This window comes from Schistocerca cancellata, chromosome 9, assembly GCF_023864275.1.
Source record: "Schistocerca cancellata isolate TAMUIC-IGC-003103 chromosome 9, iqSchCanc2.1, whole genome shotgun sequence".
Taxonomy (NCBI): Eukaryota; Metazoa; Arthropoda; class Insecta; order Orthoptera; family Acrididae; genus Schistocerca; species Schistocerca cancellata.
The window spans coordinates 338,076,482-338,103,472 of NC_064634.1; the positions used below are offsets into that span (position 1 = coordinate 338,076,482).

Below are 26,991 nucleotides of genomic sequence, written 5' to 3' on the forward strand. Positions count from 1 at the left end.
CTCTCGAATCGTGCAGAATTTTCCCAAACGGATCGTGAACAATTGTGGCACGGTGACATGGTGTATTGTCATTCATAAAAATTCTATCGTTGTTTATGAGCGTGAAGTCCATGAATGGCTGCAAATGGCCTTAGGTTCCTGAACCTAACGATTTCCAGTCAATGATCGGTTCAGTTGTACCAGAGGAGCCAATCCATTCCACGTACACACAGTCCACGCCATTATGGAGCCACCACTTGCTTCCCCAGTTCCTTGTTGACAACTTGGGCTCGTGTCTTCATGTAGTCTGCGACGCATCGAAACCTAGCATGAACACTTTCCAACTGAAATCTGGACGCATCTGAGCAGGCCACGGTTTTCCAGTCGTCGACAGTCCAACCAATATGGTCACGAGCCCAGGACAGGCGCTGCTGGCGGCGTCATGCTGTCAGCAAAGACACTCGCGTCGGTCGACTGCTGTCATAGCCCATTGACGCCAAATTTCTCGGCTGTCCAAAGGGATACGTTCGTCGTTCGTCCCACACTGATTTCTGTGGTTATTTCACGCAGTGTTGCTTGTCTCTTAACACTGACAACTATACATAAACGTCACTGCTCTTGGTCGTTAAGTGAAGGCCGTCAGCCACTTGTGCTGTACGTAGTGACAGGTAATGCCTGAAATTTGGTGTCCTGGCGCACTCTTGACACCGACAGAATCACGTCAGAAATCTTTTGACATGAATCATCCTAGTAAAAATGACAGCTCCGCCGATACACTGCCCTTTTATACTTCGTGTACGTGATACTATTGTGTACGTGATACTACCGCTATCGGTATATGTGCATCGCCATTCCATGGCTTTTACACCACAATGTCTTGTTATAAAAATCATGAAAAGTCAGTAACTAATAATAAAATGCTTACCTTCAGCAGACTTGACCAGCATAAGCTTCAGTCAACAGGATCCAGGTTCTGCAAAAGAAATGCAGATATGTTAGGTGTGTCCTAAAAGTGCTTTTACTTGCTATGACTTACAGAAGGTCGCTATTTTGTTTAGTTACAAACACACTGTTTCCCGAAAATGTGAAATGGTAGGCTTGTAACACTGGAGAAATTTCCCGTACAAGTACTGAACTTTGGTGGAAGAAAGTATCTTCACATAAGTGTTGTGGGCAACGCAGGGCATCAGCCACTAGAGCCATCATTCCTTTCTGTGCTAAAGCTGCTGTTGGCTGTGTAGGAAATGATTATTGTATGCGAGAACCGAGAAAAATGTACGGCGACGAGCGGGTCATTTTTAATCTACTGTAGAAGAGGTTTGTAAAGTGATGACAAGAATAATTTGATGTGGTACTCGAGCTTAATAATGTAAAACAAATAAGCCCAAGTATACGAAGCGATAGGCACCTTTTCTTTTTTATTAGTGGGGCCTGCAGCAAGTGAATCGTGTGAATTACACGGTAAGTTTAAACCTAAAATATTGAAATACGCGATTACAGCCCAGGTGGACAGGTTTTTCCGACACCTGGCCCTGCCAAACTCGTCAGGCCGCGGAGTGTCTTCGCAGAAGTAATCTGACGGAACCGGTCCCTCCCGTTACATTAGCACAGCATTCTCACAACTGTTCGGCTCTAGACCATTGATGAGCGCGGGACAGGAGTCTGGATCGCGCAGAGAATTCTGTCAAATTATCACATAAATTACGGCATTCAGTTTTGAATAAGAAACGTCAGAGATGGGTTGTTAAGAATAAAATAAAAAATTCTGAGAGACGCTCGTAATTAATGTCCCATTCTTCCTTCCTCAGACAAATCTCTCGCCCATCCCCTCATCCCCCAATTAGCCTCTACACCATCTAGAAAATACTGAACACTAAAATGAAGATTGGATGTCTTCCTTCACTTAAATGGGTACCTGTGACGACTAAAAGAAAGCAATCCGACTCTCTTTTTGAGGAAACGTGCCTTTCTTACAAACTGAGGCATTAAGAATAGAATGGCTGGCTCATAAAAGACGAGAAATACACTAAAAGACGTAGCGACCAAGGCAAACGTAGCTTGGCAAAATGTAATCGATAAAAGTAGTAATGGCAGCAAAGATATAAAAGCAAACAAGTGAAATATTCCAGAAAAATCGGAAAAAACAAGTGATTTCAGAGAAAATGAAGGTTAGCGTATCTACATGAAGATGATGATTTTTCTATAAACGCTTAAGGGATGCGCACCAGAAATTAATAATTCGCTTGTCCAAATGTGTAGTGAGAACTACGTGTGTTTTTAATATAACACAATATCAATTTCTTTTCTCAGTTCTACAATTTTCTAGTGAGAATATGTGCCGTTGTAAAGTGTGTGAAATTATTCTGCTGAAACTGAAATTACGAACGTAGATACGTTTAAGTGGAAGAACATCCACGTCTCTGTATTTCTCTGTATAATTCAATTATGGATTTTTGATTCTGTCCTTTGGACAAAACTTTCTGCACCAGACTTTTAAAATAACTGCTGACAGCTTTGCACAGTTAGAACTTTTCAGACTAAGTTTTAATTCCATCAAAGCTGAGGATTTTATTTATTTATTTATTTATTAAAGCTGTTGAGGTTAGGACCATCAAGCCCTTTCTTACACCGGAGCAGTGTTTCACACATACAGTACCTTATTTATAACATAGTTACGCAGGAAATAACAATCTTAATATGACAAATAGTATTAAAATGATTTGAGTGCCTGAAGTGGCAGTACTTGTGGCAGTTGCTGCCACTAATAGTGACAACAGTAAGAACAGTAATGACAAAACAAGAATAAATGTAACGGCAGACCTAAAAAGAATTTATAGTTGTACAAAAAAAATGTTTTCTGGCATAGAGAGTTCTGGGGAAAGGAAATTTAAGGAGACCGCATCAGCTAAGAATATTGGGAAATAAGGAAGATGTGGTTGCGAAGATGGATGTACAAGGTAACGAGTGTGTCCATTGAAAATGGTAATCTTACAGTTGTTTTAGTAGATATATCATTAAAACGTTTATGTTTATTACGATTATATTATTTCATAGAAGTTATTAATATTTTCACGTAGATATGCATTGGTATGTTAAATGTATTGTGGATAATTTCCAATTAAACCTTATATGCTCTGTAATACATCATTAGGCAATGGATCTATCGAAGATACGTATTGCATTGCGTGCGACACGTATAAACTTCAGGAAGAGGTGGAGAAGAAGGAGAAAGAGGAGTAATATTATTAGTGTTTAACATTCTGTCGACAGCGAAGTCTTAGAGACGGAGCACAAGCTCGGATTATGGAAGGATGAAGCGGCCGTGACCTATCCAAAGAACCATCACGACATTTACCTTACGTGATTTAAGTAAATCACGGAGAACTAAAAACTGGATGGCCGGACGCTGGTGTGAACCTTCGTCCTTCCGAATGCGAGTGCACTAACTACCCTGCTCGGTATAAACTTCAGAAGATGGCGTTTCTTTCTTCCTTTTTTTCAGTTTTATCGATATTACTTTCGTAATAAAAATGCAATGTAAAGTATCTACCTCCAAAACAAAATTGGAACAGAAGAATGCAAAATTCTGACGTTCACATATCGTGTAAACTTCTATTGTGTCCCCCTATGTTTTTCTTTCGACTACTTTTATCGCCTATCGTCATGCTCGTGGATCTAAAAGTTACACGAATCTCTTACGGCAACGGTTCACTGAGATATGGCAGGCAGAATACTTCGAGCAGCGAAAGTGGCAATAGATTTGGTGCCTACAACGCCCGACTGACGGGACTAGTCGAGATCGCTAGCTGTCGAATGCTAACTGGAAGCACATTCGGCAGGACCAATCTACTTTCTCCAGATGCCCTTCTAGGAGGATGGGCAGGTAACCATACAGCTGCACTGTTTCTTTTCGATAGGCTATAGTATGTAACGTTGCCTTCCCTTGCGTGCGGTTCCAGTTGTGAACGAGTGAACACGTGCTTTATATGACACTCAGCCGTACTGTATTACTGTTGCTTGTCTGCTACAATTCACTGTTTTTTTTTGTATTACAGCGGAATCCGACTTCTCTCCAGTACGCATCGCCATGTATTGGGAACTGGTCCCGTGACTTTCGGCATTGGTCACCACACAAATCCGGATGGAAGAAAACCAGAAATTCTTATATGTGGAGAAAGCGAGAGTTTGGCGGAGGGGTCAAGCTGCTGTAGAGAGCGAGCTTAGCACGCCACAGGCCAGCGTCAGCTCTGACAAAATGGTCCAGACGTATCTAGGTTCTTCAAATGTGAAGCTCCGCTCCTCAGCGTCCTGGCGGCAATACAATTATTTCTGACTCTTAACGTGACTTTCACCTATGTGTGAAAAATTCGAAGATCTGTGGTTCGTACTTCACCCTAAAATTTATGATTCAATGTGACGAAGACAATAATTATGTCTCGAAAGGCTCTGCAGTATTCAGACATTCTATGAAGGGTCTGAGAAAAGCGCACCCTGCATCCATACAGATTAAGAGAATTATGATTTATGATGAAAAACGACGCCGTCTGGGACAATTGGCATATTTTATTAAGTTACCTGATATCTACCTTTATTCCAGCTCATCAGCAGATCCATGCATCGGTGCAGGTCTTGAGCAGGGCGAAAATTAAGTGAGTTTACATTCAGTAATTCAAATAAAGAAATTATTTAAATCTAGTCACTGTTTATCAAACAAAAATTCGGAAATACCAGTTGACACTCGATCTCATTACTATTGTTGCAGTACTATTTTTCCTGGTTAATTTTATATTAATACTTCCTATAAAACACGAAAATTTAGATGAAATATTGAAGAATTATTATTTCTTGTCATTCATACACTACTTTCCTTTACTCTCTTGAGGAACTTTAAACACGAACACTACTTTATTAATAATTCCTCACTACCATATTTTCCTCTGTTATAATGCATTAATATTTTCTCTCTCGTCACATTAGTTACATGTTTTATATTTACTAATAATCCGCTAACGCAGGATCTCGAAATTCTAATTGCCTCCACTAATTTCAGTGACCCACTGACTGCTTGAACTCTACAATGGCCACCGAATATCTGTCCAGCAAAGAACTAACCAGTATACGGTACGATAACAATGGACATGCTGAAATATGATGCTAACTTCCACGTTAAGAGAGCCACACACGGACGACGGATCGCAACAATTTCACTCGGTATTACGAACTCCAATGTCTTGAGAAGTTCTGCTATGGCTAAAGGACTACTATTGATTTCTATATCTCCACGAATACTTCAATAAAAAAAAAAGGAGTTGTAATTCATTAAACTTGTTTTGAAACGCTTTTGTTTGGAACTGTAGGTTACTTTACAGAATGTATTATAATTTTAACTGGCGGTTTATTTCAGTGTGCTTATACTGTTAGTTTTCCTCTTTTAATATGCAGTTCTTTTTTCATTCATTTGTCTTACACACTGTTTTTGCAATTTCGATGTGCCTTTAGAAATATTGCCAGTAACAGCACAGGTGCTTACCGTAACTCTCGTTATAAATTTGAGGGAGATCATGTGAAATGACCAGAGACTTCAGTGCTGGTTCGAATAACCCTATGCCAGGCACTTGAATGAGATTTGCAGAGTATCCATGTAGATGTTGATGTAGAATAGGTTTGCCCTTACGTTAAAAACTTTGCCCATACACGTGGAACCAATGAAGCGCTGGTCGTCCGTTTGGATCCCTATGATTAGTCGCTAATGTCGCAAAATAACTTGGCACCTACGCCGAAATGCATCCTCGTTCTCAGCGGTGGGCGAGTCCACTCTTCTGGAGGCTGAGCTGTGCGTTTCGTCCTTTGGAAGCAGCTGTCTCAATTACTGCGCTGATTTTATTATTCAATACTCCAGTGATGCTGCGGGAATTAGATTAGGAAATGAGACGCTTAAAGTAGTAAATGAGTTTTGCTATTTGGGGAGCAACTCATGACGGTCGAAGTAGAGAGGACATAAAATGTAGACTGGCAATGGCAGAGAAATCGTTTCTGAAGAAGAGAAATTTGTTAACATCGAGTATAGATTTAAGTTTCAGGAAGCCTTTTCTGAAAGTATTTGTATGGAGTGTAGCCATGTATGGAAGTGAAACGTGGACGATAAATAGTTTAGACAAGAAGAGAATAGAAGCTTTCGAAATGTGGTGCTACAGAAGAATGCTGAAGATTAGATGGGTAGAAGTTATTGAATAGAATTGGGGAGAAGAGGAGTTTGTGGCACAACTTGACTAGAAGAAGGGATCGGTTGGTAGGACATGTTCTGAGGCATCAAGGGATCACCAATTTAGTACTGGAGGGCAGTGTGGAGGGTAAAAATCGTAGAGGGAGACCAAGAGATGAATACATTAAGCAGATTCAGAAGGTTGTAGGCTGCAGTACGTACTGGGAGATGAAGAAGCTTGCACAGGATAGAGTAGCATGGAGAGCTGCATCAAACCAGTCTCTGGACTGAAGACCACAACAACAACTCCAGTCAGAACAGACTTATTAAATTACTGATCATACTGGACGTAATCTGTTAGTATTGTCGTTTGTACACTCGCTAGCTTAGCCTGAAGTTCTCCTAGACAGAAGCCATCAGCTGTTGAACTGCATCTCCGCTACCGCATTGTGGTCTCTCGTAACAGAACCCCCACCACTATTATTATTTCTTCCCTACACAGCCATATGGGCAGGTGTGTGCCAAGCTATTTTGTGCACACTTAGTTTGTATATAGAGGACCACACGAAGAAACAAAGACAACAGCGAATAGCACACGACATACCTGGGCGAGTACCCATCCAACTGATTATATTACTACACTGAAAAAAAACCACCAGTTAAAAATATAATATATTCTGTGAAGTAACCTACAGTTCCCAAATTAAGCAACACTGGGCGTAGCCGGTATTTGGCTACGCCCAGCGTTGCTTAACTTGGGAACTGTAGATTACTTCACAGAATGTATTATATTTTTAACTGGTGGTTTTTTTCAGTGTACTAATATAATCAGTTTTCCTTTGTTAATCTTCAACTCCTTTTTCATAAGTCTTATTTTCCACTTTTACGCCAGCAATTGCATTAACTGCTTCGGCTATGCGAGCATATCCAACCCAAATTCCCAACGTGTCGCACACTACTTCCTTAGGGTCCCTGACCATTTTCCTCATTATTGGCAGCCTCTCACATGATTCCCGGGAGAGATAGGACCTAGGACGCATCGACAATGAAGATATCATGATGTGCCATGAAGGCTTTGATATTACTATTATACAGGGTGAGTCACCTAACGTTACCGCTCGATATATTTAGTAAACCACATCAAATACTGACGAATCGATTCCACAGACCGAACATGAGGAGAGGGGCTAGTGTAATTGGTTAATACAAACCATAAAAAATGCACGGAAGTAGGTTTTTTAACTCAAACCTACGTTTCTTTAAATGGAACCCTGTTAGTTTTGTTAGCACATCTGAACATATAAACAAATACGTAATCAGTGCCGTTTGTTGCATTGTAAAATGTTAATTACATCCGGAGATATTGTAACCTAAAGTTGACGCTTGAAACATCCGACGTTCAGTTGCGTGTTGTAACAAACACGGGCCACGGTCGGCGAGCAGCATCTGCAGGGACATCTTTACGGTGACGACCGTGTTTACGAGTGTGGCTGTAGTGAACTGTTGTGGTTTGGTCTAGCTGTCGCAGTGTCCGCATGTAGCGCTTGCTGCTATTGTTATTCTGCAATCGTCTCCGCACGCAGACCGACTGTAGTACACCGTGTTACCTGACATCTGTGACAGTGTAGCGTTGTAGGAACTGTGACCATGGTGTATTCGAACTCTGAAAAGGCAGAGATGATACTCATCTATGGCGAGTGTCGACGAAATGCAGCTGAAGCCTTCAGGGTGTATGCAGAACGGTACCCGGACAGAGAGCATCCAACGTGCCGCACATTGCAAAACATGTACCGCCAAATGTATGCAACAGGTATGGTCGTTGCACGCAAACGGGTCCGTAACAGGCCCGTCACAGGAGAAGCGGGTGTAGTTGGTGTGTTAGCTGCTGTTGCCATGAACCCACACATGAGTACACGTGATATTGCGATAGTCGGTGGACTGAGTCAAAGTAGTGTCATGCGCATACTGCATCGTCACCGCTTTTACCCGTCTCATGTGTCGCTACATCTTTTACATGGTGATGACTTTAATCATCGAGTGCAATTCTGTCAATGTTCATTAACAGAGAATGTGTTGCAGTTCTACCTGTTTACCGATGAAGCGGGTTTCACAAACCACGGGGCAGTGAATCTACGGAACATGCATTACTGGTCAGTGGACAATCTTCGCTGGCTCAGACAGGTAGAGCGACAGCGATCGTGGACTGTAAATGTATGGTGCGGAATCATTGGCGACCACCTCATTGGTCCTCACTTCATTGCAGGGGCCCAAACAGCTACAACATACATCGCGTTTCTACAGAATGATCTGCCAACGTTGCTCGAAAATGTCGCACTGGAAACGCGTCGACGTATGTGGTATCGGCATGATGGTGCACCTGCACATTCCGCAATTAACACTAGGCTGACCCTTGACAGGATGTTCGACGGGCGTTTCATAGGACGTGGAGGACGCATAAATTGGCCAGCCCGTTCTCCTGGTCTTACACCTCTGGACTTCTTTCTGTGGGGTACGTTAAAGGAGAATGTGTACCGTGATGTACCTACAATCCCAGAGGATATGAAACAACGTATTGTGGCGGCCTGCGGAGACATTACACCAGATGTACTGCGGCGTGTACGACATTCATTACGCCAGAGATTGCAATTGTGTGCAGCAAATGATGGCCACCACATTGAACATCTATTGGCCTGACATGTCGGGACACACTCTATTCCACTCCGTAATTGAAAACGGAAACCACGTGTACCTCACCCCTCATGGTAATGTACATGTGCGTCAGTGAAAAAGACCAATAAAAAGGTGTTAGCATGTGGACGTAATGTGCTGTTCCAGTCTCTTCTGTACCTAAGGTCCATCACCGTTCCCTTTGGATCCCTACGTAATTCGGTGCTCTCCGATACACACGATCGAACAACGGAGGAGTGGTACTCAAGCGTCAACTTTAGGTTACAATATCTCCGGATGTAATTAACATTTTACAATGCAACAAACGGAACTGATTACGTATTTGTTTATATGTTCAGATGTGCTAACAAAACTAACGGGGTTCCATTTTTAAAGAAACGTAGGTTTGTGTTAAAAAAAAACTTCCGCGCATTTTTTGTGGTTTATATTAACCAATTACACTAGCCCCTCTCCTCACGTTCGGTCTGTGGAATCGATTCGTTATTATTTGATGTGGTTTTCGAAATATATCCATCGGTAATGTTAGGTGACTCACCCTGTATATGTGTGGCATCTGGTTCATCGGATACTTCAAAAAGGTCAGATGCCACGTACGAGATGCGACAATAAAGTAATGAGACTGATTTTATTTGCAATATGTGGCAACCCTGTAGGCTGGCGTAGGCACAATATCTTTGACCTTGGTCTATAAGCTGCTTATAGTCCAAGCAGCACATCGCTGCAACTGGTCAGTCGTTAGTTGTGCTGTAATAAGTTAACACATGTTGTGTCTCTCGTCACGGAAGTGGAACTGCATAATATTGCGCAACGATATGCCATTTCTTTTTTGCGTTATATTGGGTGAAAACGCGGCGACAACTTACGGTAAGCTTCAGAAGGCTTTTGGAGGAGGAGGTTATGTCAAGAGCTCAAGTTTTTTATTGACATAAAATGTTTAGTGAAGGCAGAACGAATGTTGGAGATGAAGACCGCAGTGGACGACCATCAACCTCACGGACGGATGTCATCTTGGCCAGGGTGCGTGGACAAACAGTTAACCAATACTACTACAAATAAATTTTAGAAAGGCTTCGTAAAAGAGTTCTTCGTGTCCGTGTCAACATTGCTGATAATTGGGATCTGCATCACGATAATGCGCCATCCCATGCTGCTCTCTCAGTACAGCAATTTTTAATCTCAAAACAAATTTCAGTACTACCATAGTCACCTTATTCACCAGGTACCGCTCAGTGTGACTCTTTTCTATTTTCAGGAGTCAGAACGGCGGTGAAGGGACACCATTTTCAAACAACACATGATGTCCAAAAAGCTGTGACGAGGGTCTTGCAGGATATTACAGAAGATGAGTTCCAGAAATGTTACCATCAACGGCAGAAGCGCTGGAAAAAGTGTGTGCAATCAGAAGGGAACTACTTCGAAGGAGACAACACTAAACTTGACTAAAATGGTAAGCAACATTTTTTTTTCACATCAGTCTCATTACTTTATTGTTGCACCTCGAATATCATAGTATAAAACAGAACACATATAATGGTAACTTTAAGCTTCATTGAACATTTCTGTTTTCCGAAGGACAAGAGACTAAATCGTCTATGGACTTGGTACGGAAACACAGCTCTCTTCTGATTTAATTTAAGAGAGCGATACTGAGCACAGTTCAAAATAACACACTAGTTTCGAACCCATCTCCTTGTTGCTGTCAGTAATGAGCTGTATGTCGGTCGCCGCTCTCTCGGCGGATGCTCAGACTACTGAAAAAGTGGAGAATTACTCAGTTGGGAAACCGTTTGAAGAAAGTCACTTGCATGTGCAGCGAGGTAATGCAACTGCAGGTTGTTACACCTTTGGCACCGCCACCCTACTGGTTACCGCGCAAACAGAGTGAAAACCGCCATTTAGAGCTGCCTCGCACCCATCTCGAGGCGAAAGGGAGAAAGCAATCGGCCTTACGCGATATTTGTCCGAGGGCCGGCGGCAAATTTGCCGTCTCTGAGGCCAATCACTGCGGCGGCCGTCTCCGGCGGACCGCAGGCACGGCTAAAGGCCGGAACCGATCGCTGTTAGTCTCGTCAACGGCCGGTTAACCGCTCCGCTCTCCAGTAGCCGGCTTTCTGTCACGCCGCTGGAGCCGCCGGCGCGGCTTGGAATGCAGCAGACTTCAGACCAAGCAAGGCAGGCGAGGTACACAACGTCCTTGCAGAAATCCTACCAGGTGGACCGGTATGAAATAAGCGTTTTTTTGTGAATTTTGAATTGAAAAGTAAAAACATTTTGTTGAAAGTACTGAACATTGCTTTCTATACATTTTGACCACCTTTCTGGCAATTTGTGGACACCGCGCCAATATAAATGTTCGTATTTTGAAGCAAACCAACCAGACACGCAATTTTCGACTTCTTCGTAGGAATCGAAGTGTTCCTCAACCAATGCGTGTCCCATTGATGAAAACAAATGGTGGTCGGAAGGAGCCAAGTCTGGTGAATACGGCGGGTGGGGTAGCAGCTCCCAGCCAAGTGTTTTGATTGTATCCTGAACCAGTTTTGCTTTGTGTGCGGGTGCATTGTCGTGTAAAAAAACTACTTTGCCATGTCTTCTGGCCCATTCCGGTCTTTTTTCGATTAATGCATAGTTCATATTGATCATTTGTTATCTGTAGCGATTAGTATTCGCAGTTTCACCGGGTTTTAGAAGGTGATGAGACACCACACCTTTCTGATCTCACGAAACACAGAGCATTGTCTTTTTGCCGAATCGATCTGATTTTGCAGTCGATGTTGATGGTTGTCCCGGATTAACCCATGATTTTCCCCATTTAGGATTCTTAAAATAAATCCATTTTTCATCGCAAGTTACAATTCGATGCTAAACTGATTTTCTTTCATGTCTTTGAAGCAAAATTTGACAAATGGTTTTTCGGTTTTCCATCTGTCTTTTATTCAATTCATGTGGCACCCATTTTACACACTTTTGGATCTTTCCCATAGGTTTCAAACGGTCAGAATTGTTTGTTGTGCAACATTTAGCATTCCTGCCATTTGCTTCTGACTCAAAGTATCATCTTCATCCAATATTGCTTGCAATTCGGCGTCTTCGAACTTTTTTGGTGGTCTTCCACGTTCTTCATTTCTTACATCAAAATCATTTTCTCTGAACTGTTGAAACTATCTTTTGCATGTTGCTTCTGATAGAGCATGATCACCATATGCCTCGACAAGCATTCGTTGTGACTCTGCAGTACTTTTTTTCAAATGAAAACAAAAAACTTAATGCTTTCCGCAAATCATCACTTTCTGGTACAAAATTCGACATTGTTAACACGATGAAAACATATGATGTTTGTTCCATGACCTGATGTATACTAAATATCTTAGACAGATGTCATACCAACCAAACAAAAATAAATTAAGGCTCGTTCACAACAAATGTTCCCTAACGACTCATTTGTATCTTAAAGATCATTTCATACCGGTACACCTGGTAAACCACTGTGCAGAGCGGCAACCAAGCTTTTATTCGTGTTAATACGTAAAATCTATCAGAGCCCAGACATACACAAGCCCGAGGGCAGCAGAATCATCTAAATGCAATCAGCTTAACACCCTGTGCGTGTAGTTGCGGTCAAGAGTCGAACACAGGCGACCAAAAAAGCTGCCATTTGAAGGCTCTTCAAACCAGAATCGGTATGCCAATCAGGCAAAATCGTCGTGAACACTGAAGGAATCATTCGACCGACGTAGCAGGCTGAAGATAACCGTTTGATAAAACGCTGTGTCCTGCTATATGAAGAAATCTGTAATTGCCTCCTGCACATCCTCGTCCGATAGGATCATTCAAGGCCTTTCTTTAAGGGACCGAAGGCGTGATAATCGCATGGGGAGAGTCTTAACTGTAGGGCTGTTGATCGAGTGTCCCCACTTGAGTTGGTGTAACTTCTGCATTGCGACGTTGGCGATATGGGGGTGTATGTAATCATGAGGCAACAGCACCCCTTGCGCAGTTTTCCCGGACAGTTTGCCTTAAGTGCACTTTCTTCATTCTCCACTGGATAGCTACCGGTGTTTTTCTTTTGGAAGCCTAGAAAAGAATAACAGCAGGTTGGTCCTGTTTGGACACATTCGGTAATAACGTCGCCATAGTTCACATTTCCGCATTTACCACACGCGCGTCGGGAAGATACGAATGCCACACTAATCTCTTGGCTACATGTCGGTACTTGCGTGCCCGCATCGGAGTCGCGCTGCGTTGCACGCTGCAACAACGCCCTCACACGGAAACTTTTTAATCGCCCATGACGTATCCAAGTATGGAAAAGGAAACTGAAAAGACGTACATACGAGGCTGTCTGACATTGTTCTTTACAATGGACACAAGGATTTACCGAATTAGAAGAAACGTTGGTCAACGTAAAATGGTGCAATCTGAAATTCTAAGAGAAATAGGTATAAGCTGTAAGGTAAGACTGTGAATATACAATAAGTTGGTTCTTCTCTATCACATTTAATATTTTATACAGTACTGGCCATTAATATTGCTACACCAAGAAGAAATGCAGATGATAAACGGATATTCATTGGACAAATATATTATACTAAAACTGACATGTGATTATATTTTTACGCAGTTTGGATCCATAGATCCTGAGAAATCAGAACCCAGAACAACCACCTCTGGCCGTAATAACGGCCTTGATACGCCTGGGCATTGAGTCAAACAGAGCTTGGATGGCGTGTACAGGTACAGCTGCCCATGCAGCTTGAACACGATACCACAGTTCATCAAGAGTAGTGACTGGCGTATTGTGACGAGCCAGTTGCTCGGCCACCACTGACCAGACGTATTCAGTTGGTGAGAGATCTGGAGAATGTGCTGGCCAGGGCAGCAGTCCAACATTTTTTGTATCCAGAAAGGCCCTTACAGGACCTGCAACACGGTCGTGCATTATCCTGCTGAAATGTAGGGTTTCGCAGGTATCGAATGAAGGGTAGAGTCACGGGTCGTAACACATCTGAAATGTAACTCCCACTGTTCAAAGTGCTGTCAATGCGAAGAAGAGGTGACCGAGACGTGTAACCAATGGCACCCCATACCATCACGCCGGGTGATACGCCAGTATGGCGATGTCGAATACACGCTTCCAATGTGCGTTCACCGCGATGTCGCCAAACACGGATCCGACCATCATGATGCTGTAAACACAACCTGGATTCATCCGAAAAAATGACGTTTTGCCATTCGTGCACCCAGGTTCTTCGTTGAGTACACCATCGCAGGCGCTCCTGTCTGTGATGCAGCGTCAAGGGTAACCGCAGCCACGGTCTCCGAGCTGATAGTCCATGCTGGTGCAAACGTCGTCGAACTGTTCGTGCAGATGGTTGTTGTATTGCAAACGTCCCCATCTGCTGACTCAGGGCTCGAGACGTGGCTGTACGATCAGTTACAGCCATGCATATAGGATGCCTGTCTTCTCGACTGCTAGTGATACGTGGCCGTTGGGATCCAGCACGACGTACCGTATTACCCTCCTGAACCCACCGATTCCATATTCTGCTAACAGTCATTGGATCTCGACCAACGCGAGCAGCAATGTCGCGATACGATAAACTGCAGTCGCGGTAGGCTACAATCCGACCTTTATCAAAGTCGGAAGCGTGATGGTACGCATTTCTGCTCCTTACACGAGGCATCACAACAACGTTTCATCAGGCAACGCCGGTCAACTGCTGTTTGTGTATGAGAAATCGGTTGTAAACTTTCGTTATGTCAGCACGTTGTAGCTGTCGCCACCGGCGCCAACCTTATGTGAATGCTCTGAAAAGCTAATCATTTGCATATCACAGTATGTTCTTCCTGTCTGTTAAATTTCGCGTCTTTAGCACTTCATCTTCGTGGTGTAGCAATTGTAATGGCCAGTAGTGTATGTTCCTACCAACCCGATTTGATTAAACTGTGTAAAAGAGAAATATTAAAAAACGGTTTGTCATTCCGAAATCGCATTTGAGTACTGTTCGTTTGTCAGAAGAGCGTGTTATATGGAACACATGTAGAAATTTGATAGTGGCTTGTCTCTACAGTAGTTTTTGTCTCGCTTTGGTACTTCACAACACTGTCTGTGTAATTTGCAATCGATGGATTCAGGAGGACCCTAACGTTATGGAGGATATCAACAGTCCCGTGTGGCTAGCGCAAGAGAGGACAGACGTGTCTTTCACTCCACCTTGCAGGATCATACAGACTTGTACGTTGCGTAAGGACTTTTTGGGACCAAGACACGTATCATCCACACAGACAGGGCGACAAGGTCTCCATCACCACGGACTGTCAGCATGGTGACCGTTATTCAGGTTTTCCTGGACGTGGCAGCAGATTTAGTTGGATCGAATGAGGTGCATCCAACGACAACACTGGACACAAGAATGGGGGTGCTACATCGTCTTGTTTGTATGTACAGCATCACTATGGATGCTACCCTGTAACGAAACTCCGAGGAGATCGAACTTCGCCGAATTACATTCGCCAGCGCCATCCAGATCCAGCACATCGCGTGATGCAATGCGGTGCCTCTGGATACACAACACGATAACCTCTGGCTTGCATAGCTGGCGGTATGGAAAGTATCTATTACATATTGTAAGTGTTGAGACTGGTTAATGTGGCCTCTGTGAAACTTTTCAGCAAGATTACGTAAGGTCACATGTTCCCTCAACTGTCCTGACCGACCTCGGTAGAGAGGGTGTCCTACCGTTTCCTTTGGCAGCACGTTCTCCAGACCTGTTGCACAGTGAAAATGCCCGACCATGGGCTGCTGAGAGGCGGGTACGCCTCCACTCGCTAGCCACAACTTGCTGGTGCAGTCTGGCGTAGATCTGAAGCAGAACGGAATGAAGTGGCCGTTTCTGTCATCCATTTTCAGTTGGACTCGATGCGTTGTCTAGCGAGAGCTGCAACGTCTCTGTGTACTACATTTTGCTGCTTCTCTATTCCTAAACAAACTTAATAATGCGTACTTGCTACTTTACACTATAAAGATCAATAAGTAAAAATTGGGTATTTAGTGTCCTTTTTAATGTTTAATTTTAATACTCACCAGTGTATTTACAAGGTTTACAGTATAATACCTCAGTTTTCAGCGTCATTTTGTGAGGTGTTAAAGAGTTGCAATGCAGTCCATACATAAACGATTTTGCTATAGTAATGGAGGAAAGGCAGTTCTGAATTCGCTGATTTATCTCGAACGTTGCAATTAGGTGACAGTTTTACAGTTTTGTGATAGGTCAGCGAGCTAATGGTTAGTTGGAGGAAGTGGCGTATGGAAACAGGGACTTTGCGAGATATGTTGAAGTGGAAATAAACCTAGGTGTTCCCTGGGAAACTGGAGCATAATTCACATCAACGAAAAATTAGGCGGAGGCTTTATGCTCTTCGGGGTTTGCTGAGGAAATAGCAGACATGCAGTTGGAGTTTAAGCGTAGCCTCTTATTTTTGTTTGTTTCCAGTCCGATGGTCTGAATGTGGTATATACATAGTATTCCGAAATTATTCGTTCAGATTAATACGGGACGTAGAGAACATCAAAACACATACATTTCGTCGAGGAATATGTGATCTCTGAAGTCAGCTTGTAATATTAAGGAACATTTTGTTGAAGGTGCAGACGTAGGCTATTGTTTTAGTGTTGTTGACCGGGAGTATGTAGCCTGCTGACATTCAAAACTATGCTGTGTGCGGATGGTTAGTTCCACTAGGTGGATGTACCTCTGAATGTTAGAAGATCTACTTCTAGCACATGGGGCGCCATCCCATTTCAGCATTGATGTAAGGAGCCATGTGTGAGCCGCCTCTGGGATCGATGGATCGGCCGAGATGGCCCTTTGGCATGGTCACCCAGGTCAACTGACCTCACGTGTCTAGATTTCTTTCCCCCGGTGGCACACGAAGCAGCTGGTGTGCTAAACCGTTATTAAAACAGAACAAGACCATGACACTAGTATTTCTACTATTGTGAACATGCCAACAACAACGTCCGACGGTGTACTGCGTGTATACAGGCCAATGGTTGCGCATTCCAGCAGTTTCTCTGAATGCCATTGCTGTAATTGGCACGCTAAACCACCTTCAGAGTAAGCCGCCCTAGCATCAGTAACTCCTGTTACAGACCATATGTACCGTATCTAAATATATTTGTTTTAGTGTTTCAAAAATGGTCCAAATGGCTCTGAGCACTATGGGACTCAACTGCTGCCGTCATCAGTCCCCTAGAACTTAGAACTACCTAACCTTAGAACTACCTAACTACCTAACCTAAGGACATCACACACATCCATGCCCGAGGCAGGATTCGAACCTGCGACCGTAGCGGTCGCGCGGTTCCAGACTGTAGCGCCTAGAACCGCTCGGCCACTCCGGCCGGCTGTTTTAATGTTCTCAAACTCTTGTGTTAATTTGAACGAATAGTTTGGGAACACTCTACATGGAGTACAAACGGATTTTAACAGGGTATTAATCAGCTTTGTCAATTGTAACTTTTCAGCCATGTCTCACCGACCAATATGAGACTGGCGATTGACACCAAACATTCAACAGGTATAGTAGGGAATTGATCCGGATATGCCATTGACAGTCTCTTTGTCGCCAATAGCACAATTACATAGCGTAGCAGGTCTAGCACGCCGAAAAAGCTCTCTGGCACTTGGAGCGTAACTTGGACTTGTTTTGCTGCATCACGCTGTTACCAAGAGGATTATCGGATTGCTTCAGTCTTTCTATCAGCAAATAACAGCACAATAAAAATGATAATAATAATTATGTGCGTACGTGTAACTTCGGCGTCTAGCGGTCAATAGTTGTTACCAAGAAATCTAGCTGGAATGAACATATAAATAAGGGAATAATATTAAATAAAATAAATAAACGCCTCATGCAGACACTTCTGTTTTCCAGATATTATTTTATATTCAGAGCTGAGACATCAGACCAGGTCGCATCCTTAGGAAGTTACCGTCTCTCTTGGCACATGGCAGTTATGAAAAGGGGAAACTACTTTCCTTCTACAGACGGGCGACATATAATCAAGTTGCAACTTGACATTTCTGAATGGCTGTACTCACTCAAAAGAGCTTGTTCTGTCAGTACAAAATCGGAAAGGAACGTAACAGTTAACAGTAGGCCGTCAACTCGCCTGACAGCTGAATTCGGCTGCACTTCTGACAGGCACCGTTTCTACAGCACGCGAAGCCAGCTAACAGGGGCGTATGAAGATTAAGCTTGTCTTTCGGCCTGCTTTCGGCTGACAAAATTGCCTGAGTGGACTGGACAGCTCATTTTTCCTGAGCGTAAATAGACTGTCAAGGCAGATGTCTGTAGGGATTCCGGCGCCTCTTTTTAATTTATCTAAGGTCCTCACAGCTAATCGTACTTCGCTTCTTGCACGATGGGGAAGTGTAGCTCGTTTTCGGCCATCTAAGAAACTCTTGCGGCCTCCAGAACATGGCAGTGGATCTTAATAACTCGCTAATTAACCAGGAAGCGAAAGATATTGTGTTTGTACAGGGTTCGGTAGAGCGAATAGCAGGATACGAAAACTATAATTTTCTTGTTAGAGAAGTTTTATTTGCTCAGACAGAAGCAGTAGTCCATAGATGTAATTATTGCGATCTGGGCAAATAAAATTTCTCTAACAAGAAGATTATAAACTTCTTCACAATAAGAGCATTTGAGTCAATTTGTACTGCGTCGCTGGTGCACCTGCAATGAGAAGGACAACCATACACGACGAATATATGGCCTTGTGGAGTTCAGAGCATCGAGCATTCGTCGTCGAGATGTATTCCATATTCCATCACAGTTAAGCGACTCTTTCGAGGCCGTTTCGAGTTGAAACCAAACGATAAAGTACGGGCCCATCGGACGATTGCAGGTGGGTGCAAAAATTTGGGGCTACTGAGTCTTGTGCAAAGAAGGAATCTCTAGGCCGACGAAGGACACAGGGGAACGTGTCGAAGAGATGCGTCAAGTGCTCATTCGCTTTGTCCTCGCCGTTCTGGTGCCTGACATTTCTTGGCGCAAACTATGCCAGATCGTACCCTGCGACTCAGCATCCTTGATAAACTGCACTTGCATCCATACAAATTGCATGTCGTACACAAGACAAAGTTGTCTGACAAACCTTCGCCTTGCGCTTGTATGAAGTTTCAGCAGCTGACCTGCAGATGCGAAACAACATAGTAACGTCGGATGAAGTCCGTATTCGTCTAGACGGAGGTGTAAACAAACAGAATTACAGGTACTGGATGTCGTATAACAGCTTCATCTGTAACAGCAATGGGAGTAACAAGTATCTTCGTATGCGGTTCTAGGCGCTTCAGTCTGGAACCACGCGCGACCGATACGGTCGCAGGTTCGAATCCTGCCTCGGGCTTGGATGTGTGTGATGTCCTTAGGTTAGTTAGGTTTAAGTAGTTTTAAGTTCTAGGGGACTGATGACCTCAGATGTTAAGTCCCATAGTGCTCAGAGCCATTTGGACCATTCAGAGCCCCGGAGTCATCATCATCAGGCCGACGTGCAATTGGCGCTTCACCACCACACGGATCATTAATGGGCAGCTCACACAAAGGGGACTCAGCTGACGGAACCCTCGCGCCGACTATAATTGACCTCAGTACAAGACCGTTTGCAGTGCTGTCGGGCACATTCAGCCTGGGATTTTAATGACTGGAGTATAATGGTCTCCAGTGATGAATCACACTTCGAGCTGTGCCTCGATGGCCACCGAAGACGTATCTGGAGACGCCCTGGAAGCGGTGGAGTACCAACCTGACTGTCCCCCGCCATATGGCCTGACATCCAGAGCGATGGTCTGGGATGCCTTTGCATTTCATTGCAGGAATCCTTGTCATCCGCGGTGCCCTCACAGTACAGCGGTACGTCGACGATGTCCTACGTCCAATTTTTTTGCCCTTCATGGCGAGCTGTCCTGGGCACACATTTCAACAAGACAATGCCCGGCCCGCACAAGGCGAGAGTTTCTACTATTTGTGTTCGTACTTGCCAAATCTTACTACCTTGGCCAGGAAGGTAGTCGGATCTCTCCTTGATTGAGAGCGTTTGGAACATAATGGGTAGGACCCTCAAACCTGCTCGGGATTTTGACAATCCAGAGCGCCGATTGTACAGACCTTGGCACGGTATGTCTTAGGAGGACGTTCAACAACTCTACCAATAAATGCCAAGCTGAAGGACTTCTCGGATAAGTGCCAGAGGTGGATCAACGTGCTGTTGGTTCAAATGGCTCTGAGCACTGTGAGACTTAACTTCTGAGGTCATCAGTCCTCTAGAACTTAGAACTACTTAAACCTAATTAACCTAAGGACATCACACACATCCGTGCCCGAGGCAGGATTCGAACCTGCGACCGTAGTGGCCGCGCGGTTCCAGACTGAAGCGCCTAGAACCGCTCGGCCACCCCGGCTGGCCGAAATTGTAATCACTTGTTTGTCTGTACATGTATATAACATCTATCGATATCTTCCTCAATCGGGTAATTCCTCCGTAACGCATTTTTTTTTAATATATGTACCTTGGACTGTCCTGGGCAACAGGGAATGCGGAGGGAATGCCCAATTGGGAATATATGTGAGGGGTTTCCAGTTTCAGTATTTGCTCTACAAACGAGAGAAACCTCGCGAAAACCTTACCCAGAACCCGGGAATGTGAACTATTCTTAATTTAAGTCTGGGACAATAGGTAGCAGACAAAGATTGAAAAAAAGGAAGGAAAGCATTTTTTGTGTATATACAAAGTCGACGACTTGCTCGACACGTCCATTGTATTTATGTCGCTGGCGATCTCAGGCTATGCGGTCGACGAGCTGTCTGTGATCTGTGGAAGTGACCCCTATAGGCGTTGATCACCGCCAAAGGTGATAGCCACGAGAGCAGCATTTGTGGTGGCGTCTAGAATTCCCCCCTGTTTGCGCTCTCGGTGGTGCGAGCTTAATGCCATTGTCAGGCAGAGAGGACTGCGTTACACTCTGTAGCACATTCTCAGAAGGCCGTAGCAGTCTGATTTTTCAATTTAAAATGTTTGGTTTTGCGAACGCCCTGTGTAGCGAACGAAGGAAAAATGAGTGTCGAAAAAATTGTATACAATTCGTAAATTTCCTTTTCATTTCCACCATTATCCTGTTTGCTTTACTCTACGTATGCAATACCTTCATAATGTAGGCTCTACGTCTTGCTGTATGATTTATATTTATCTTAAAATTCCTCTCTTTTCATCATTTCGTACTGTATTTAGCTTGTTTTCATTTAGTTCTGGCTACAGACAGAGTCTGTAATGCACTTTGTTGCTTAGCGCTACACTTCCACTTCGATAGAGCTTAGGATGCAACTTAAAACAGAGCTATTACATCTTACCACTTAGATTTCACAGTCTTGTGTGCTTTGAGTCTCGCTTCGCTAGCCACGCCACACACATTTCGCATTTATTGCTGTTTATATACCTGTAGACCGAGTCCAGCTTAGTTATAATTTTTCATGATCTCCAAACAAACAAAATTTTGATTAGCAAAATTCGGAGAGTTATATTACGATGGACGATGCTATAGGTTCATTACCGTTTGGGATGTTTTAAGTGGTCCTAATGAAGTAAGCTTCCTCGCACGTGTAACATTAAGAGATGATGTGTGATACTCTGTCCAAGTATTTATGCTGACAACAGGCATAAAAGAAAAACATCTAATGACGTTAAAAATCAAAGCCTTGAAGCAGCGTTGATTGTTGCCCTTACTACTTATCTTCGCTATGCTATATTTAAAGCTTTATATACAATTAGCTATGAAAGGGCTGTTCTTGACATCTCTGTAAACATACCACTAGTTTATGGCTAACGGCCGACGAGAATGGTGGCGTACTTGCTACAACTCAGCATATATGATCATAAATGGCCTCGTCTGTTTTGACAGTAAGATGAATGGGAGGCACACTACCAATTAGCAGATGTTAATGTCTTGAAAGAGTAATGCAAAAAGGGAAGTGGAAGGGGCTTGTGCTCGTGGACCATAATGCGAGGCAGTGTGATGAAAAACGAGGCAAAAAATTGGCGCATACAGATAAGAGAACACGTTATAGAACAATCACTGGATAAATTTTATAAGGGAATTAACGTTCAGGAAGAAAACTTTGAGTTCTGTGGTGCCATTGTAATTCCGTCAGAGACGGCAAAGGAGTTCGAAGAGCAGTTGAACGGAATGGACAATGTCTTGAAAGAAGGATATAAGGTGAACATTAATAAAATTAAAACTAGGGCAATGATATGTAGTAGAATCAGATCAGGCTTTGATGAGGGAAGTAGATTAGGAAATTTGACAATATAGTCGATGAGTTTTGCTATTTGGGCAGCAAAATAACTGACGAAGGCCGAAATGAAAGAGGACGTAAAAAGCAGACTGCGAATATCACGAAAAGCATTTCTGAAAAAGAGGAATTTGTTAACATCTAATCTAAATTTAAGGGTTAGGAAGTTTTCCCTGAAGAATTTTATCTGGAGTATAACGTTGTGCGGAAGTGAGAAGTGAACGAAAGCTGTTCAGCCAGGGAGAGACTTGCAACATTTTAAATGCGTTGCTACAGAAGAATGGTGAATGTTGGATGGATAGTTCGAAAAAATAATGAGCAGTTAATGAATCAAATTGGGGAAAAAGATATTTATGGAAGACTTGACTAAAAGGAGTCAGTTGGTAGGACACATCCTGAGGCATCAAGGAATCACCAGTTTGCTACTGGAGGGAAGTATGGGGGATAGAATTTGTAGAGTGAGACCAAGGTATGAATACAATAGATTCACGTGGATGTAGGCTGCAATAGTTGTTCATAAATAAAGAGACTTGCGTGGGACAGATTAGCATGAAGAGTTGCATCAAATCAGTCTTCGGACTGAGGACTGTTAGAAGCGTATTCTTGCAGCAGGAATTCGTGCAAAGAAAATTTTCTTTCTTAAATATGAGTCACCCCAGATGTAACTGCACAGCACGTTATTGAATGGAAATAATCGTAATTTTCTAACTACCTAGAGCATCACACATCTTCTACAGTATGCCCCTACCCTCTGCTGCTCACTGCAGGTCCAAGAGAACTTCTTGGTTTCTCTTTCAGATCTCTATCCTGCCCCTTCTACTAGAAAGGATTTTCCACAGACTTCTCTTTTTCGCGCTTTATCCCGACACTTAATTTCTTACGTTTCGGTTGCTTCATATTTTTCCGTGTTGTTCTTCGGATTCCTGACTGTCCGGTCATCAGTTTCGTCCATATATATACTAACAGGAAATTCTTGTTTATTTTCACATCAATATCTGATGCCACATATTTTCGCCTGTGAGAATCTGCTTTTGATATCTACCCTGACTCAGCCTTCTTACGCTTATTTCATAGATAGGTTTACTCTTCTTTCACGACTGTTGCGTTGCCTACTTTGATGCTGAAAAACATCAGTGCCATGTGCTATGACATGCCTCCCAATTCATGCACTCCGCCCAAGCATGACCTCTGCGACTTGGCTGTTTGGGAAATGTAAAGTACCGTATCGAATCGATTAGGTAATCGTCAAAGGTCTCTGTGGTGCTTGGGGTGTAATGTCTTGTCAGCTCAGGTACTTTGACTGGCACAGGTCATGGACAGGCGAGGCAGCCAAATTTAATTTTAGCGAAGGGAGAACTTACACACTGGCATTCGGTTCATGCTCTGCTGAACTTCAGATTTATGTAGGAAGACTGTGGTGTTTCGGTGCTTTAGCACGCTGTTTGGTACAACTGGGTAAGACTGCTTCTTGCTGTAGGTGGTAGCCGCTCCATTCACTCGCGATCTGTTCACGGGTCCCGTGTTTAAAACAAACAGGACGATTCCGTAATAACGGAAAAATTGGAAATTAGTGGTAAGGTCTTATGGGACCAAACTGCTGAGGTCATCGGTCCCTAAGCTTACACACTACTTAATCTTAGAATAACTTACGCGAAGGACGACACACACACCCACGCTCGAGGGAGGACTCGAACCCCCGACGGGGAACCCGCGCGGACCGTGACAAGATGCCTGAGACCCTAGGCTACCCCGCGCGGCGTGATGATGAAGAAGAGTAAATATGAGGTAAGGGAACCTGGTCCGGAAAATTAAAAGTCTTTGTGATAACTATTACAGCGGAGATCTCCTACTGCAAGCTCTTTGCTTTCCATATTTTGGGAAGACGTGGTGTGGAGTAAAATGAGAAGAAAAAGGCCAGTAAACATGGGCTTTAAAATGCGTACCTGCTGTTCAGCAGAAGAGGTGAACGCTGAAGTGGCAGAGGTCATGGGGTACCTCCTAATATCGTGACAGACCTCTTTTTTCCGGCGTAGTGCAGCATCTCGATGTGGCATGAACTCAACAAATCGTTGGAAGTGTCCTGTAGAAATATTCAGCCGTGCTGCCTCTATAGCGGTCGATAATTGCGAAAATGTTGCTGCTGCAGGATTTTGTGCACGAACTCATCTCTAGATTATGTCTCATGAATGTTCTGTGGGATACATTTCGGGCAATCTGGGTGGCCACATAATTCGCTCGAAATGTCCAGAATGTTCTGCAAACCAATCGCCAACAAATGTTGCCCGGTGACATGGGGCATTTTCATCCATAAAAATTCCATCGTTGCTTGGAAACATGAAGACCAAGAATGGCTGCAAATGATCTCCAAGTAGACGAACCGTTTACAACCAATGATCGGTTCAATTAGACCATGTAAACACAGCCCAGACCATTACGAAGCCACAACCAGCTTTCACAGTGCATCGCTTCATGGGGTCTGCGCCACACTCGAACCGTAACATCGGCTCTTACCAACTGAAATCGGAACTCATCTGACCAGGCTGCGGTTTTCCAGTCGTCTAGAGTCCAACCAGTATGGTCACGAGTTCCCAAGCGGCACTGCAGGCGATGTCGTGTTGTTGCATCGGTCGTCTGCTGCTGAAACCCATTAACGCCAAATTTCGCCGAGCTGTCCTAACTGGTACGTCCCTCGTACGTCCCACATTGATTTATGCGGTTGTTTCAGGCAGTGTTGCTTGTCGGTTAGCACTGGCAGATCTGCAAACGACGCTGCTCTCTGTCGTTAAGTAAAGATCATAGGCCACTACGTTGTCCGTAGTGAGAGGTATGCCTGAAATGAAATGTGATATTCTGGGCACACTCTTGACACTGTGGATCTCGGAATACTGAATTCCCTAATGATTTCCAAACTGGAATGTCCCATGCGTCTAGCTCCAACTACCATTCCACGTCCAGAGACTTAATTTACGTCGGATGGCCATAATCACGTTAAAAAACCTTATCGTATGAATCACGTGAACCCATGTATAATGGACGCTTTTTATTATTTTATTCCTTACTACCACCTCCGTGGGCTGCCTACCCTACAATCTCAGCATGTAGCGGTATATGTATTCTACTCTCAGGGGGATCAGAACGATTTTCGACTCGATCGTTTCCGAATCAGGATCCCTTGTCTCAAACTGATACAGCTACCCTTCCTCATTATCCCTTAAAATTTTGTAACATCGTCTCGGAATCATCGTGTGTATTTCAGATTACGTTCACTGAAACTATTTTCTCGAAATGTGTGTTTGACGATTTGCTGCGGGGACTTCTTTGTGAGGTATCATAATCTAGGTGCACACGTGGGTAGAGATATCCAGTTACCCGCGAATAGAACTGCCTTGTGATTTCTCTCTCTCTCTCCCTCTCTCTCGTAAACGCACTGAAAATTTTGTGCCCTACTTCGTGGGCACTAAGGTGGCTAATAATAATACAGTTAATTAGAACCCTCTGAGTAAGTAACATTTTATTAATTATAACAACATTTATCTTTGCTCGATAGGCTCCGCTGTAGCTATGAAACTGCATACGTAGACTTGCGGTTCAGAACATACTAAATGGGTCTTACGTTAAATCAGTAAGTGGCTCGAAACAGCATATCCAGACACTCCGGGATGATGAAGGCATTGAAACAGAGAATGACACGCGTAAAGCTGAAATACTAAACACCTTTTTCCAAAGCTGTTTCACAGAGGAGGACCGCACTGCAGTTCCTTCTCTAAATCCTCGCACAAACGAAAAAATGGCTGACATCGAAATAAGTGTCCGAGGAATAGAAAAGCAACTGGAATCACTCAACAGAGGAAAGACCACTGGACCTGACGGGATACCAATTCGATTTTACACAGAGTACGCGAAAGAACTTGCCCCCCTTCTAACAGCCGTGTACCGCAAGTCTCTAGAGGAACGGAAGGTTCCAAATGATTGGAAAAGAGCACAGGTAGTCCCAGTCTTCAAGAAGGGTCGTCGAGCAGATGCTCAAAACTATAGACCTATATCTCTGACGTCGATCTGTTGTAGAATTTTAGAACATGTTTTTTGCTCGAGTATCATGTCGTTTTTGAAACCCAGAATCTACTATGTAGGAATCAACATGGATTCCGGGAACAGCGATCGTGTGAGACCCAACTCGCTTTATTTGTTCATAAGACCCAGAAAATATTAGATACAGGCTCCCAGGTAGATGCTATTTTTCTTGACTTCCGGAAGGCGTTCGATACAGTTCCGCACTGTCGCCTGATAAACAAAGTAAGAGCCATCGGAATATCAGACCAGCTGTGTGGCTGGATTGAAGAGTTTTTAGCAAACAGAACACAGCATGTTGTTATCAATGGAGAGACGTCTACAGCCGTTAAAGTAACCTCTGGCGTGCCACAGGGGAGTGTTATGGGACCATTGCTTTTCACAATATATATAAATGACCTAGTAGATAGTGTCGGAAGTTCCATGCGGCTTTTCGGGGATGATGCTGTAGTATACAGAGAAGTTGCAGCAGTAGAAAATTGTAACGAAATGCAGGAAGATCTGCAGCGGATAGGCACTTGGTGCAGGGAGTGGCAACTGACCCTTAACATAGACAAATGTAATGTATTGCGAATACATAGAAAGAAGGATCCTTTATTGTATGATTATATGATAGCGGAACAAACACTGGTAGCAGTTACATCTGTAAAATATCAGGGAGTATGCGTGCGGAACGATTTGAAGTGGAATGATCATATAAAATT

The 26,991-nt window shown here is 43.6% G+C and overlaps 1 long non-coding RNA gene across 1 annotated transcript in view; it reads right to left on the reverse strand.

The window, feature by feature from the left end:
- Positions 1-26,991, reverse strand: part of LOC126101030 (uncharacterized) — a 676,417-nt gene that overhangs the window by 481,658 nt on the left and 167,768 nt on the right. The window contains exon 2 of the long non-coding RNA XR_007522246.1: positions 905-952. This is a non-coding gene — a long non-coding RNA (uncharacterized LOC126101030). The remainder of the gene's footprint in view (positions 1-904; positions 953-26,991) is intronic.